This window comes from Myripristis murdjan, chromosome 5 (genome assembly GCF_902150065.1).
Source record: "Myripristis murdjan chromosome 5, fMyrMur1.1, whole genome shotgun sequence".
Taxonomy (NCBI): Eukaryota; Metazoa; Chordata; class Actinopteri; order Holocentriformes; family Holocentridae; genus Myripristis; species Myripristis murdjan.
The window spans coordinates 1,374,251-1,390,688 of NC_043984.1; the positions used below are offsets into that span (position 1 = coordinate 1,374,251).

The 16,438-nt window shown below is 39.6% G+C and overlaps 1 protein-coding gene across 4 annotated transcripts in view; it reads left to right on the forward strand.

Annotated features, from left to right (window-relative positions):
- atp2b4 (ATPase plasma membrane Ca2+ transporting 4) overlaps nt 1-16,438 on the forward strand; it is a 146,536-nt gene that overhangs the window by 36,409 nt on the left and 93,689 nt on the right. The window contains exon 1 of one of the 4 annotated variants that reach the window (XM_030051191.1): nt 3,644-3,804. The exons of the other annotated variants lie outside the window; for them this stretch is intronic. The gene's annotated coding sequence lies outside the window, so the exon portion shown is untranslated. Of the gene's footprint in view, nt 1-3,643; nt 3,805-16,438 lie in introns of those variants that run through there. 4 annotated transcript variants of the gene reach the window in all.

A 16,438-nucleotide genomic window follows, 5' to 3' on the forward strand; every position in this document is an offset into this window, starting at 1 on the left:
GATATGCACACACACACATTTACACACATTTTTAAATAATATGATTTAACAATTAACAGTATAATATTTAATATTTAATTTAATCTTGTGTTTAAATTCTCATCGTTAAACATGTTAAAATAATCACTCATACGCACACTAACCTGAATCCTGGGGGGTCCTCGGAGCCCACTGTGAAAACGCCCTGTGGAGACTTCCACATGCCCCCTCTGCATCCTGATGCCTTGCTAAGCCACAGTGGTGCTGCAGTGATATGCAAGTCTTTTACTTCTGCACTATCCAGGTGCCTTCCACCAGCTTTTGTGATATTACATGAATCCATTTTGAAGTTCCACCCCTTTTTTTGGTTAGTCACATCCATTTCATATCACAATTATTTGATTTAGACCGACAAACTGACAGGGAAAAATCATTTCCTTTTTGGCAAAGATAATTAGAGAGAATGTAATCACACAATCTTTCAGTGCACAAAAATAACTACACTGTATGGAACTACAATATAAAGCCAAGAAACAGAAGGAAACACAGACAATCATTTGTGACTCTTATTCCACTGCAGGTTTAAAATACTCGACAGTCATTAAATTGAAAGGAATATTTGCTTTGGCAACATGTTTTCATCCAAATGTCATGCCAATAAAGCCCCGGTGAATTGAATTGAACTGAACTGAATTGATAGCAGCACTGCTGTCCTTAGTAACAGCTGCTCGGAAGTGAAGTAATGTCGCGGTTTTCAAAATGGGTGAGATACCCCTTTAAGACTGTGAAGTTTGGTGAATGTAATACCTCACTGACGATAAGACAAGACACTTGCAAAGGATGCAGCACACATACCGTCAGGAATGTGTGTGTATTTGTTTTTGCTTGACCGTGCACATGTGAAATGTGATTGCTGTTTATGTTCAGTGTTCTATGTTAACTGTTAGATATAAATAGATGTGTGGCAATAGCAGTGTGGGTGAAAGAGATGGTGTGATGCCTTTCCTTTTTTGTATGCAAAACCACCTCAACCAATCTCTTCCTGTCTCTCCCTCTCTCTCTCTCTCTCTCTCTCTCTCTCACTGTCTCTCTGCCCCTCTCGCAATCTCATGATTTCACTCTCAGCTTCTCCCGCTGTCCTTGCAGTGGTGGGGATTTCCTTTTTCCACTTGAGTCACATGACTGCAGATATGGGTGTGGTCTCCTGCATTCCAGGCTTCTCTCTCTCGCTCTCTTGCTCCTATGCTCTCTTTCTCACTAACACACACACACACACACACACACACACACGCAGCAGCAGCAACAGCTGCATCCTTGTCTAGACACATCACACTCTTTCTTGGAATCAAGCTATTTTACATGCACCTAAATAGGTGCCATGTTTGAAATAGGTTATCCAAGGTGGTGTCCATATTTTGCAGCTCTAGTCTGATGGATCTGTTGCTGCATATATCAAGAAAAGTTCCTTTATGTGTTGAGGGTGTGGCTACCAGCAAGTTTGCTAGGTGGGATGGATTCTTTGTGTGTGTGTGTGTGTGTGTGTGTGTTACCACAGAAGGGCGGTGCAGTCTGCTGCTTTAGTATGCAAGGCAGGTGTGTCTGCAGAGGCAGAGAGAGGGAGGGAGATAGAAGAAACAAGGGAGATGACTAGAGGCAGCATTAAATGGAAGATTCAATGAAAGGAGAGTAGATAATAAAACGTTTTCTTTTCATGACCTGAAAGTGTGTGTGTGTGTGTGTCTCTCTCTCTCTCTCTGTCCGTCTGTGTATCTGTATGTGTCTGTGTACAGTGTATAGTATGTGTGTATAATATGTGTATAATATCTTAACCCTTTTAATATTTATGTGTGTATTTATTTTGAGCAGTAGGTAGATCACACTTCATGTCAATCAACCTCTTGAAAAATGCTTACAGTCTAACTGAAGCCAACTGAAAGAGTGCCACCACTCTGTTGCTACACATTTGGATTCAATTTCATTTCAGTATCATTCTTTGATAATCATGATTTTTGGCTGGTTTTGATTACATATGGAAGAAAGTGATTATCAATGATGCTAAATCTAATGCTAACACATCAGATATTCTTGATGTGTTTGTTTCTTCCATGAGTCTTAGAGCCAGTACGGGGACACCAAAAGCTTCTGTGACATGTTCAAAAAGTTGCTCTGCTTTATTCTGACATTTATATCAAAAGCAGGGGAGACTACAAGAATCTGACCAGAAAATTAGCAAAGAAAAAAAAATGCTCACAAATTTCTCAAAAAAATACAAAAAGCTACATTTAGAGTGATCACAATTAACATCTAAAATCAAATTACCAGAAGACTGCCATGAAATTATCCCAAAATTTTATAGCAAGGTAACTTATCTTCACCTCTCTTCTCATTGTATGCTACAGGAAAGCAGGTTCTAAATGTCCACTGTATAGTCAACATTTATAACTGTATAGTCAATCAAAAGGCAAAATAGGATTTGTTATTACTAATGCCCCAGGTAGCCTGTCAACGAAAAGTACCAAGATCAGATTTTGTTGCTTTATTTCTATGTGTTAACATTAAAGATTTTGATATATAACAACCAGGAGAGAACCAGAGGACATTCGGACATTTTGGACATGATCACATGGGGGGTGTGGTGGATGTGTTTCCAAATGGAGCTTACTGTGACACAGTAAACTGTTCTGGCTTTAGCCTTAGTCTCTACTCAAAAACAGTGAAGTGGAGCTTGAACATGATTCAGTTAAGCTCAACAAGCTCAGTTAGCCAAAAATATTGGTATCCCCCTTCAAAAAGCCTCATCAGTGGAAGCCTAATTCTGATTCCACTAGTTATGAATGTGTGTTTGTGTGAGAGAGGGTATAAAGAGATGGCCAAATGAACAAAGAGGCTTTTATCCATCGTTTCCTCTTCCCTCTGTTGCTCAGATTGCCCATCACCAGCCAACAATATATCCACTTTGATTGTCCTGTCACTGGGCCCACAACCCCTGGACCTGCCTCTGTCTCTGTTCCTCAGCACCGTGTGTGTACATCAGCCTGTTAGCAGTGAGCATGGAATGTATTGGCATGAAAATGGTCTGTTTTAAATGCCTCAAAGGGTTAAAGGTGTCAAAAGGTCTCCTCAACATTTAAGCACAGCTATTGTGACAATAATTTATAATATTATGTGGTCATTTCTTGCACATTTGAAAGAAACCAAGTGAATTGGCCAGGGTGGCCTTTTAATTTAATTTTGAAAATTTTAATTTCACCCTTAGATAATGCATTTGTATTTTGTCTAAATTAGTGATAAAAGGAATGGTAACAACACAGGTTTATATTAGCATTTATGAATATATTTTCTGATTCATGGTGTGCTTACATATTTCCTGATGTTAAGATTAGGTTTGTTTATTTTTCATCCAGCTTTTGGCCTTTTTTGGCCCCACACACACACACACACACACACACACACACACACACACACACACACACACCCACCCACCTTCTACCTCCTTTTCCTTGGATTTGTGTTTCTTTAAAGGGATGCTGCACTAAAATGTGTGTTTGTTCATTTGTTTTTATTGTCATTTGAATGACTAGGCTAGAGAAAACATGACTGTAGAAAACATCATGAAACTGAGCATCTGAGGTGTTTTCTGTGCAGACAGAGGCCTGTTGGTGACGTGTGTTGTCCTGTGCTAGCATGTGCTAGCCTCAACATCGTACCTTGTTGGCACGGCACACCAAGGATTATATGAGAGGAGAAGAAGAGGCGAGGCCTGGCAACGTCATTGACTTTCTCACATCAGCTCTACTACCACAAGCCTGCAAAAGGTTTTAGCAAGTAAGCTCTACACCAGTGGTAGCTATGAGAACATTTGCAGACATGTTGTTGCAGCACCAGTTCCAACAAGCAAGCTTCTTTCACTCCAGTTGGTTGGTTGCGATAATCACGTTACTCTAGGAGAATGCTCACCCTGAATTATTTTAGAAAACTGAGCCCTTTAAACCCCGTCTTATCACAGCTATTGACTTTCAGGAATTCTCAGATCTTGGTGGATGATAAAGATAGCACTCAAGAATAATACTAAATAATGAAGACCCTGGGTTTATCTGTAAAACTTCTTCTGGGAGGCTTAGAAACTGGTATGTCTCTTCAGAACTAATACAGTGGAACCAAGCTACTGGTGGCAATGCCTGTGGACACCACATCAGCTTTATGCCATTTGTAAAAATATCATAATGCCGTAAGGTGCAAAAACCTAGCTTCAGATGTTTAAGGACCTATTGACAAAAATATGAAGTTTCTACGTGCCACTGTTTTTCTTTTTTTTTATATCTAATCAAAACATCTGCTAAGAGAGACAAGTTGGTGGCTGCACGCTAAACAGGCCTTTAAAGGCCAAAAGCTGGATGAAAAATAAACAAACCTAATCTTAACATCAGGAAATATGTAAGCACACCATGAATCAGAAAATATATTCATAAATGCTAATATAAACCTGTGTTGTTACCATTCCTTTTATCACTAATTTAGACAAAATACAAATGCATTATCTAAGGGTGAAATTAAAATTTTCAAAATTAAATTAAAAGGCCACCCTGGCCAATTCACTTGGTTTCTTTCAAATGTGCAAGAAATGACCACATAATATTATAAATTATTGTCACAATAGCTGTGCTTAAATGTTGAGGAGACCTTTTGACACCTTTAACCCTTTGAGGCATTTAAAACAGACCATTTTCATGCCAATACATTCCATGTTTCAGTGTTTCCTTCAGTTTTGTTCTTGTCGAGGTGGCACACCTTTGAAATAGCCTTTGGACCATCACGGGACGCTAAACCTCTGCTCTGAAATCCAGCGTTTGAACAACAATAATAATAAACCATGCAATTCAGCCGTCGTTCGTGCTCCCTTTTCTTTGACTGTCGCTCTCTCTTTGTCCGCCTTTCTGAACTTACATGCTCTCTCCTTTTTTCTCTTATCAGCTAAAATCTCCAAACCACAGGACACAACTGATAGAAATGAACAATGTAACAACATCCTCTCTATCCCCAATCAATAACTGTTTTTCTGCCTTCAGTGTGCCAGAGGGTTCATAATAATGATCAAAATAAAATCAATAGAGCCAGGCATCAGACAACCAAGAGTGCACCCAGCACTGTGTTTCTGTGTGTGTGTGTGTGTGTGTGTGTGTATGTGTATATATATGACAATATGCCTGGGCTTTTTCCTTATCTATTTGTTATTGACTCCAGATGAAATTATGCTGCAGTTGCCATGCTGCCAGCAGCCCTACAGCTGTGTGTGTGTGTGTGTGTGTGTGTGTGTGTGTGTGTGTGTGTGTGTGTATTACTTGAAAACCCAGAGCAGAACAAACTGACTTATCTCTGTCTGGGGGAACCAGCTCCAGCCAGGAGAGCCAATAGCTATTACATTGGCCTAGATAGACTCATACATACACACACAGCATAAATGTGATTACATTTAAAAAGAGTGTGCTCCTCTGCCACTCCCTGTAGGGACATGCTCTTCTCTTGCATGTACTTGGACCTGGAGTCTGAAGGTGATCCCTTGAAAACATTTTAAAATCTTTATTTATTTATTTATTTATTTATTTATTTAACCACATACCATGTAGCAAGAGTCTGCTTGCTAAGTATAAACAGAACAAATAGTAACTTTCTATTAATCTGGCCACCAGACAGTAACAAATATGATTCAGCTTTATGGAAACATCTGTCATGCACAATAAAAATGGAAATTGAATGTGTAAACACTCCAGTCCTATCATTGAACTTAATTTTTGACACTTGAATAGGTTAAATTTAGCTCAAAAAGAATATTCCAATTTAATATTTGCATTTGCCATTTAATTTATTACTGATTTAACTTCAGAGATTTGCATCCTGTATGAATATTTATGTATTTATTTATTTATTGTTAAAATTTTTTGGTAATTGTTTTTAAACAAAATGTATGGGTAATGTAATTAGTATTAAAATATATAATTATAAATAGTTTTCTTTTAAGTGTAAATATAGTTTTCTTGTAATTTTTAAAACTTTTACTTATTTTTGTTTACCGTTATTTTTGGAATTTTCTTTCTTTTTTGGTGCTATCTCTCTTATTAATTGGCTCATTCCCTTTTTGAAAGAAAATAAATTTGCTTCATTTTCTAAAGAGTATTTCAAAACCATATTTCTCAAATTGTAAAAATATGTTTGACGACTTCCAGGTTCTCATGTGTTTTCATGTAATTTCCTAGTCAGAGTAAACAGTTTCATATCCCCTATTCTTCCTCCTTTGCTCTCTCCCTCTCTCTCAGAATAGATGTGTAGCGTTAATTATGGTGTAAGTGGTGTGTTAAAGAAGTGGCATAACACCTACACGGGTGAGATGTGTCGTCTAGTATGTGTGAGTCTATGATTGTTAACTCTAACTCTTGTTAAAGCATAACTGCCATACACTGCTGGTCACATGAGAAGCTTAACAAGTGTGTGTGTGGATGTGTGTGTGTCAAAAGGTGTGTCATTAAGGTCTGTACAGTGGAATGCTCACCTTTGGACTAAAAGGTGTGGTGTGCCATTTTGATTATCTGGTTCACAAACTGTATGTGTGTGTGTGAGATGTGTAATAGATCATGTGTGCGTAGTAGCCTCTGTTGTCTTTGAAATAGGTTTTTAATATTCTTTTATGACAGAAAACTGCATTAAACAATATTTTTAGGTAAAAGTCCAGCTGGTTTATCAATCTAAATCACAATTTGATGCTGTAGGTGAGGAGTGTCCCTTCCCCGTTACTCTCTGAAGATTTGCTTGATTTGTCCAAATGAAGTGCTGGTGTATTGGAGCTCTCTGTTGGCTGTTTCCACTTCCATGGTGGAACTGCCCACTCACAGTAAAAGACTCGCTAAGAGTCAGTGATAGTAGCTAATGTTAGCTAGGCCAGCTACAGCCCAACTGTGTTAGGAATCACCCACTAACGTGCTGTTGATACTCAGCATGATGTCAAGTTGACTTTGCAGTGCATTCCAGCTGCAGTGTTTGTGGATTTTGTGGATGCAAGAAATGCCTGATTGACAGGATTTTTTGTGGATGCAAGGTGAGCTTCAGGTTGGACTCAACTTCCCCAGAATGTGTAGCATCAACCCAGCCTGTGTGATGGTGGGCGGTCCTGACACCAGCCGACAGCAATGCCTGTACAAATGTGTCATTTATTAATGCCATGTCAGCGTTGTGATATTGTGAATGATTGAAATTTCAGATTGAAGCGAATGATTCTCTGCTCTCAGCTGCTCACATCACATTCATATACTGGCAGCCAGCCAACTTATTGAAACTACTGTGTGGAGTTAGCTGTCAGTGAGTGAGTTAGAAGTCAGGTGAAAAAAAGAAATAAATAAATACCGTATTTCACCAATTAATGGCCCGGGTGTTTAATACGCAAAATCAACTTGGACCCCAGGCGTTTAAAGAACCAGGCGGCTATTCACTGCAGGCCTTTATTTATTTTTGCACAGACCTGCACCAGGCCATTATTGTGATGACAGTTACTGTCCAACATATTTACAGTCGGCCATTTAAGATTACGGTACACCCTTTTTTTCTAATGTTAGCTAGCTCTCTTATTTTGACAGAAAACGGAAGCGCTGCACAGTTATTGTGTGGCTAACTGTTTACTGCTGCAAAAATAAGGTGAATCGCCTTATTTTGGGTTACCTCAATATAATGCAAATAATTGCCCCGGCAGTTATTAGGGTGGGTGTTTAATACGCAAAATGGATGCAGACCCCAGGCGTTTAAAAGAACCAGGCGGCTATTTGCGGCCAGGCAATTAATTGGTGAAGTACGGTAAGAAATAAATAAAAGAAATAAAAGAGCCACCCTTGCTTATAATTTATTTTAGCAGTTAGTTGTGAATAAAGCTTTTATTTATATAAACAACAGGAGGTGTGCTTATTTTGTATTTATTATTTTTTATTTTGTATTATTTTGTTCTTGAGAGTTCTCTGAAAACATCACAGCAAAGCAAAGCAAGGTCTTATTTGGATAATCCGATCATATATTGGTAATATACATGGCTGCTTTGCTGCCTGATTTTTTTTTTTTTTTTTTTTTTTTTAAGTTTTTAAAGTAACATTAACAGTGTGGTGTGCGGTTTAAAGTCCCAGAGTCGCGCTGGTCGGTGTGAAATGCATTCTGGGATACATCATCACTGCAAGTGCTAGGTGTGCTCATTAAATGAAAAACACACTTATAACACTGTAAAATAAAGACTAAAGAGAACACTAGATTAAAGTTGAAAATGTCAGAGAAAAAGGTTTTTTTTTTTTTTTTTTAATGTGGGTATTTTTGGCCCTTCTCCATGAGAGGACCTTCCCACAGCAGCCATTTTGCCATAAAATGGCAAGTTCTAACCTTTTCTTATAAACACAGGGAATCTGACAAAATATTATGGTTTCACCGCTTCCTTATAGGTCAGCAACTGAGAAAACAAAGCATAGTAAAAATGTGGAAGGACATTGGGCCATATTTCAAGGTAAAACAACATATCTGATCACCAGTTATCTGCAGTTATACTACAGTCAACGCTAGCATTCAACCACTTTGGAGCTAATGTTACGGCTTGATAGCATTACATGATAGAATAGGAAAGGTGTACTGCCGGGCTGACAGGCCAACAGTTATTGCCACTACTCTTTGTTGAGTGGAGGGGAACAGGTGCACATAATCAAAGTCAATCAAATGGGGGCAGGAGGAATAAAAACGGAGGTCCTGTTCTAACTGGATCATTCTACTGACGCGTGTGAGAGTAACTTTTAATCCTCAGCAAACCTGCTCGCTTGACTCAGCAGAAATCAGCTGGATCAATTTTGGTGTCTGGTGCATTTTCTGTGGACAACCAACCAAATATAGGTGATGTGACATCATGTTCTGATATTTCCAGCAACTATACTGGAGTTTGGATAGCAGAAAATGTTTCAAATCCTAAACATCAGTGGTAAATGTCAGGGTTTGTTGTCCGTCCCTTACAATCAAATAGCAGGGGCTTCTTTCTGGAGTGTCCATTTTGGGCCATTTTGTTGCACAAAAGTTGTTCTGGCCCACAAAAAATAAACAAGACTGACAAAAACTCACTTTCATGTTTGTTCACAAACATAACATTTTTGTGAGCAAATTATAAAAAAAGACAAAATGCAACTTCTGACCTAAGTTTGGAAGGCAGCAGATAAGTGGGTAATATTATTTTTTTTTTTATATTAAAGGCAGAGTGAGCAGGATTCTCCTAAAAACAATGTACAAACTCCTACAAAAATAATCCCTCTCAGTCATCACCTCTGAGCCATTAGAAGTGTGTGTTAGTGTGTGTTTCTGCAGAGACCCTGCCCTCCCTCTGCCTGGTTTTGCTGAGCTCGGGACTCTTCTGGGCGTCAGTCTTTGGGCAGTGGGTGTGGAGCTCCCAGCCAGTAACACACAATGGCAGATCGATAGAACAACATCCAATAGGAAGCTGGGAAAATTGCGGACACGCATCAATGATAAGATGCAAAATGCAAAATCAAGCATTCACAGTAATTACAAGGGACCTCTGTAAAATCCTGAAAGGACTGACCCACATAACATCTGTATTCAGAAAATCTTTGACAACTGTTGGGTGATGTTATCTGAAGGTGTAATAGTATCAAGGTATCAAGGCAAAACCGCCGGTCCACCAGAGGAAAGCATGCCAGTGTGACTTTGTGTGTCATAGTGACAGTAATGTGACATTACTGCTCATCCCCATGTCTGAATAGCTTTATGATTAATTGATGCTGGTCATCTTTAGCTATCTAGCAGTGCTAAGTAACAGTCATGATTACTTCATGACATATTCATGAGGCCATGAGCCCACTCTGCATGTCACAGTTTTCTTTCCTGTTGTGTTGGTGTAAAAGGTGTCACTCTTATCTTGCTGTAATTAGATAAATAAGGATTTTTAGGTGAGGTGTGTTTTGTGCATGTATTTAGCTAGTTTGACGATCCTTTTCTTGTAACTTTTGACCAATTGCTTGCTCATTTCTTCAGTTGTGTTGTTATAAATCTGAGCAGCTTATTTGAATGTGTCATAAAAATCCTGTGGTGTCTATCTCCTGGCTTCAAGACACATTGAAAAAATAAATAGAACAAATATGTTTTAGGTTTGTATTTAGCTTCATTGGTTATCGCTTTCTTCCATCTGAAATCAGAAAGAATCAAATCAAAATGAATAGCAGGAGAGTGCAAGCTGCATGAATTTAACAAGAAGTCACTGAATGTGAAAATGTAATCTACCAGTTGGTCAGAAATAAATAAATAAATAGATAGATACACTATATTACCAAAAGTATTTGCTCACCTGCCTTTACTCATACTATGAACTGAAGTGCCATCCCATTCCTAACCCATAGAGTTCAATATGATGTCGGTCCACCTTTTGCAGCTATTACAGCTTCAACTCTTCTGGGAAGACTGTCCACAAGGTTGAGGAGAGTGTTTATAGGAATTTTTGACCATTCTTCCAAAAGCGCATTGGTGAGGTCACACACTGATGTTGGTCGAGAAGGCCTGGCTCTCAGTCTCCGCTCTAATTCATCCCAAAGGTGTTCTATCGGGTTCAGGTCAGGACTCTGTGCAGGCCAGTCAAGTTCATCCACACCAGACTCTGTCATCCATGTCTTTATGGACCTTGCTTTGTGCACTGGTGCACAGTCATGTTGGAAGAGGAAGGGGCCCGCTCCAAACTGTTCCCACAAGGTTGGGAGCATGGAATTGTCCAAAATGTTTTGGTATCCTGATGCATTCAAAGTTCCTTTCACTGGAACTAAGGGGCCAAGCCCAGCTCCTGAAAAACAACCCCACACCATAATTCCTCCTCCACCAAATTTCACAGTCGGCACAATGCAGTCTGAAATGTACCGTTCTCCTGGCAACCTCCAAACCCAGACTCGTCCATCAGATTGCCAGATGGAAAAGCGTGATTCATCACTCCAGAGAACGCGTTCTCCACTGCTCTAGAGGCCAGTGGCGGCGTGCTTTACACCATTGCATCCGACGCTTTGCATTGCACTTGGTGATGTGTGGCTTGGCTGCAGCTGCTCGGCCATGGAAACCCATTCCATGAAGCTCTCTGCGTACTGTACTTGGGCTAATCTGAAGGTCACATGAAGTTTGTAGCTCTGTAGCAATTGACTGTGCAGAAAGTCGGCGACCTCTTTGCACTATGCGCTTCAGCATCCGCTGACCCCTCTCCGTCACTTTACGTGGCCTACCACTTCGTGGCTGAGTTGCTGTTGTTCCCAAACGCTTCCATTTTGTTATAATAGAGCTGACAGTTGACTGTGGAATATTTAGGAGCGAGGAAATTTCACGACTGGATTTGTTGCACAGGTGGCATCCTATGACAGTTCCACGCTGGAATTCACTGAGCTCCTGAGAGCGGCCCATTCTTTCACAAATGTCTTGTTTCACAGTCTGCATGCCTGAGTGCTTGATTTTATACACCTGTGGCCAGGCCAAGTGATTAGGACACCTGATTCTGATCATTTGAATGGGTGAGCGAATACTTTTGGTAATATAGTGTAGATAAATGAATGAATAAATAAAAGGGTTACTTTATAGTACATGCCAGGTTGACCAGGTTGACAGAAGTTGACCAGATTATTTGAATTATTTGTATAAAAACACTTGTACCAGTTTCACAGATTTGCTGCTGTGACTGGCCTTTTGCTTTTTTCAGCACTGGTGTGATCCCTGAGCAGCCAAACCTAGGTGAAGACATACAGTATGATTTCAGCGGGGTTTTTTTTGCTTTGGTCAATTCATCAGATGTACAGGAAAACCTGTTCTATTGGTTATGGCCATTGTATTAGTTCTGAAAATATTAAAGACACTGAAATGTACATGCATTTTTTTTTTTTTTTAAAGCAAATCAAAATGATTCATGTTTATTTAGTTAATAGGAGTGTGGAGATTTAATAGTGGAATAGGAGTATTTCTAAAATTCCTCTTCCTCTTTTCGTTTTTCCTTTTCCTTTTGTTTATTATCTCTTTCTTAATTTTGGTAATCACATTAATTAATTAACAAGTACTGTTTCAGTAACATTAAAAAAAATATTTGTATAATAATACATAATGCAAATAATTACAGGGGCGTGATCTCCTGGGATTTTTTGTTCCCCACAACTGAAGGTTGGGGAGCAGCCTATGGATTGGCTGTACGTCCATTTGTCTGTCCATCAGACACAATTCCTGAGTCTCTTTTGGTTTGTTAAGGGTGAAACTTGGGAGAATGATGGATTTTGACACTGGGGTCCGATTGGACCACCAGGCAAACATGACCCTAAGCTTCACACTCACTATATTTACTGGGTCAAATTTGATCAACCTTTGGGAAATCCATAGCTGTCTTATTTACACAATGTATCAATGCTTAGGAGTTGCTGTAAGATTTTTTTTTCCACTTTGACAGAGCCAGGCTAACTGCCATAGACTTCAAGTCGTTATGCTAAGCTAACACAAAATGCTACCCATAGGAACCACTGAATGTGTGGAGATGAACATGGTATTGAGTATTCCTTGAACTGGGGCGTGCATACTGGGATCCCATTTAGCAGCTTCTTTAGCCTCCCTTAGGCCAGTGCTGACATTTGCCAAAGTTCAGTTTAGGTTTGAGACACCGTCCAAGCATGCTCATGTGGCATTTCCACAAACGCTCAAACATTCTGACATTTGTATGAACACACACACTCACAAACATACACCACACAAAATCAGGTTAATGTGGACAAGATGAGATGTTCTTTGTTACGCATGTATACAGCACAAAGTCTTTATAATAAAGCAGACCCCTCACAGTGGGATCAGTGGTGTTTGCCGAAATGAGGTTGTTATGTGCTACATGGTGAAAGAGCTGCCAGTGGTGGTGATCCAAAGCACAATGTTATGCGTCCGTGAAAAAACTGAAAGAACTGAGGTCTCAGTATGAAGCAGTAAAAGCACACAATTCACAAAGTGGCATCGAAAGGAAAAAAAATTCTCACTGTATGACCTGATTGACTGATGGATTTTCTATGATGACCATTGCATGTCTCAGCATCTCACACAAGATAGCCCTAGCTGGAGTGGCACAACAGTGGAAAGACGGCTAATCAGTGTCTTCCCACCAGAAAAAAGTGAGGGTTCTCCCTGAGTTCTTTGGTTAGACTAAACCAGCTGTTATGTTGGACAGGTGCTATCTTCTTTTCATTGTTATTTAGTGCTAGATAGCGGCTGGATGCTGCAAATGCTAACTGTTAGCCTCCTGCCATTGAATTAGGTTTCCGCCCCAACTGACATTCTTTAATCATCCTTAAAGAAGGTTTGACATCACTTTACAAGTGTTGCTTTCTGAAACAAAAATGCACGTATGAATACCAAGTGTACACAGGAGATAGTTTTGCTCAAATTAGTGTTTATAAATGTATTTTTCCCATTATCAACATATGGAAAGACCCAGTACACTCTGCACTTCCTGCATCACTCTGCGTCAGAGCAGCAGGAGCCACCAGAGACAAGGAGAAGTACCCTCTTCTGGGTTTGCTATTGCTTGTTTTCCTCATCGAACACATGTACACAAGTTTGAGGCCAAAAAATAACAACTGTTTCTGTAGTGCTCAAAGATAGCTGGCAAGTAATGTTGTGGTTAGCTTCTTTTCCTCTGCTCCCCTCTAAAATCACATTTGACAAACATTTCAGATTTCTGAAACATATTTCTGCCAGCCCCCAGTGTAATTGAGGCCTCAAGCAGAGAGCTCAGACTGCACAGGAAAACATTTCCACTGCTCATACCGTATTTCCCCAATTAATCGCCCGGCCACAAATAGCCGTCTGGTTCTTATAAACGCCTGGGGTCTGCATCCATTTTGCGTATTAAACGCCCACTCGAATAACCGCCGGGGCGATTATTTGCATTATATTGAGGTAAACACAAAATAAGGCTATTCACCTTATTTTTGCAGAAGTAAACAGTTAGCCGCACAATAACTGTGCGGCACTTCCGTTTTCTGTCAAAATAAGAGAGCTAGCTAACGTTAGAAAAAAAGGGTGTACCGTAATCTTAAATGGCCGACTGTAAATATGTTGGACAGTAACTGTCATCACAATAATGGCCTGGTGCAGGTCTGTGCAAAAATAAATAAAGGCCTGCAGTGAATAGCCGCCTGGTTCTTTTAAACAATTCAATTCAATTCAATTTTATTTATTTGTATAGCCCAGAATCACAAATACAAATTTGTCTCAAAGGGCTTTACAGAAAAATACAACATCCTCTGTCCTTAGACCCTCACATCGGATGAGGAACAACTCCCTAAAAAACCCCTTTAACAGGGAGGGAAATAAAAACGCCTGGGGTCCAAGTTGATTTTGCATATTAAACGCCTGGGCGGTCAATTGGGGAAATATAGCATTTCTTTTTATAACAGTCAACTTTTTTAATGCTGTATTGGGGTGTAAAAATTCTGCTAAACATTATCAAACTCAAACTTTGTTTATTTAACAAGTTGAGTAGATTAAGGTGGTAGCTTTCAAGAATGTTAGCTGAAGAGAGGTCCACTTCAATGGCAGGAGGCTAACAGTTAGCATTTGGAGCATCCAGCCAGTATCCAGCACTCAGTAACAACAAGAGGAAGAGAGCACCACTACTGTGCTACACAACAGCTGGGGGGAAGTGAAGTAATGTCACATTCTCAAAATGGGTGAAGTATCACTTTAATAGCACCATAAAGGCTTCTACTATGGTAAAAGGTTTTTTTTTTGTTGGTGTGTTTGTTTTTTAAATCTGGTATTGTATAGAATGCATTTTGTTAAAAGTAATGTGCATAGAGTGAGTGTGTGCAAGTGGTTGCATGTATGTGTGAGAACATGTGTCTTTATCAATAAGGAAGCAACACCGAGACATGTATTGACTGCAGTACTGCTGTTTAAGTTGGCATACTAAGTCTCACTAGTTGGCAAGAAACGGTTAAAATTGGGGTAATTATAAAGATGCAAATAACAAATGGGCTAAACACTGAAATAATTTAACTCTAAGCTAAAGCTTGAATAAGAAAGAGTGAAAGAGAACCAATTGCTTCAGGCTGAGTGTATATCTTTACATAGGAAGGGAGGAAAGCACTGAAGTGTAGGGATTGCATGTAAATGAAATCTAGGCTGTGTGTTATGTCCCACTTCTCTAGGGTCTCCATGACACATCACTAAATAGTTCAAAATGGAGGTCAGGCTTTGATGTGCACTTATGTGATCAGTGATGATGTGGTGGAATGTGACACTTTGCCCTTACACACACACACACACACACACACACACACAAATACACACACAGAGAGACACACATTCACACAGACACACACACACACTGGCCCAGTAGAGTCCTATCTCACATTAGCATATCCGTTCCAATAGGCTCCAAGACCCATGTGGAGCCCCCTCTATAGAACTGGTTTAAATTCCAACACAATGGCCTTCTAATTGGAGAAGCTTGCTATGCACACCAGATAAGGTTGTCATCAAACTGTGATCACTGTGGTCGTTCCCATAATTTCTACATCTTTTGCCTCAAGATAACAGGCAGTTTCACAGTGGCAATCCTCTAATCTGGCACAAACAAAAAGTGTCATCGGAGGGTTGTATTATGATTCAAACGAAAGCCAGCACGTGCCTGTAGGTACATACATTCAGGGTAATGTGAGCTCAGTGCTTACATGATTCATCAGCTGTCTAAACATTCTCTTTCCCACTGAGAGAACTAGCCGGCACCAGGTATCAGGGTCCTCATCACAAGGCTAATAAAGTTTATGTGCTAGATATTTGCAACTATTGTCAGTGCTCCTTCAGACTATCTTTTGACATGTTTTTACTATTATTTTTTTTAAATTCAGACTGTGACCCTGCTGGAGGATAAGTTAACACTTGTGCAGAATGCAGCATAAGTAGAGGTGATGCGGTCTCTTGAAGATGTCTTGAACTAATAAGGCCTTGTTCAGACTGACAGTTTTTGAATGTGGAAGCATGAGAAATGGAGATCCATCATCATCAAGCATCTGTCCAGGGACTGTTTTTCTCTGTGTTGTCTTCAATACCACACTCCTAGTAGCAGCATGGATGCTTGTCGGCCACTCTGATGCACTTCTGTCACTCTGGATCTAACGTTGCAGTTGAGTCAATATCAATATAGGGTACCATTTGGTGTCCCGGGCAGAAATCACTCACTTTTCATGAAAAATTTGCAAAATAACAAAACTCTGAGGGTTTATTATAAATGGCCAAACATTTAACATACATTGGTACAGAGATACATCTTTAAAAGGGTGTTTTTCATATTTAAAAAAATGTTCTATGATTAGATGCATGTGATTTTGCCATGTCCCAAACTCCTCTCTACTAACTTCACTGAGTGTAATAAGTAGATAAATGATATACA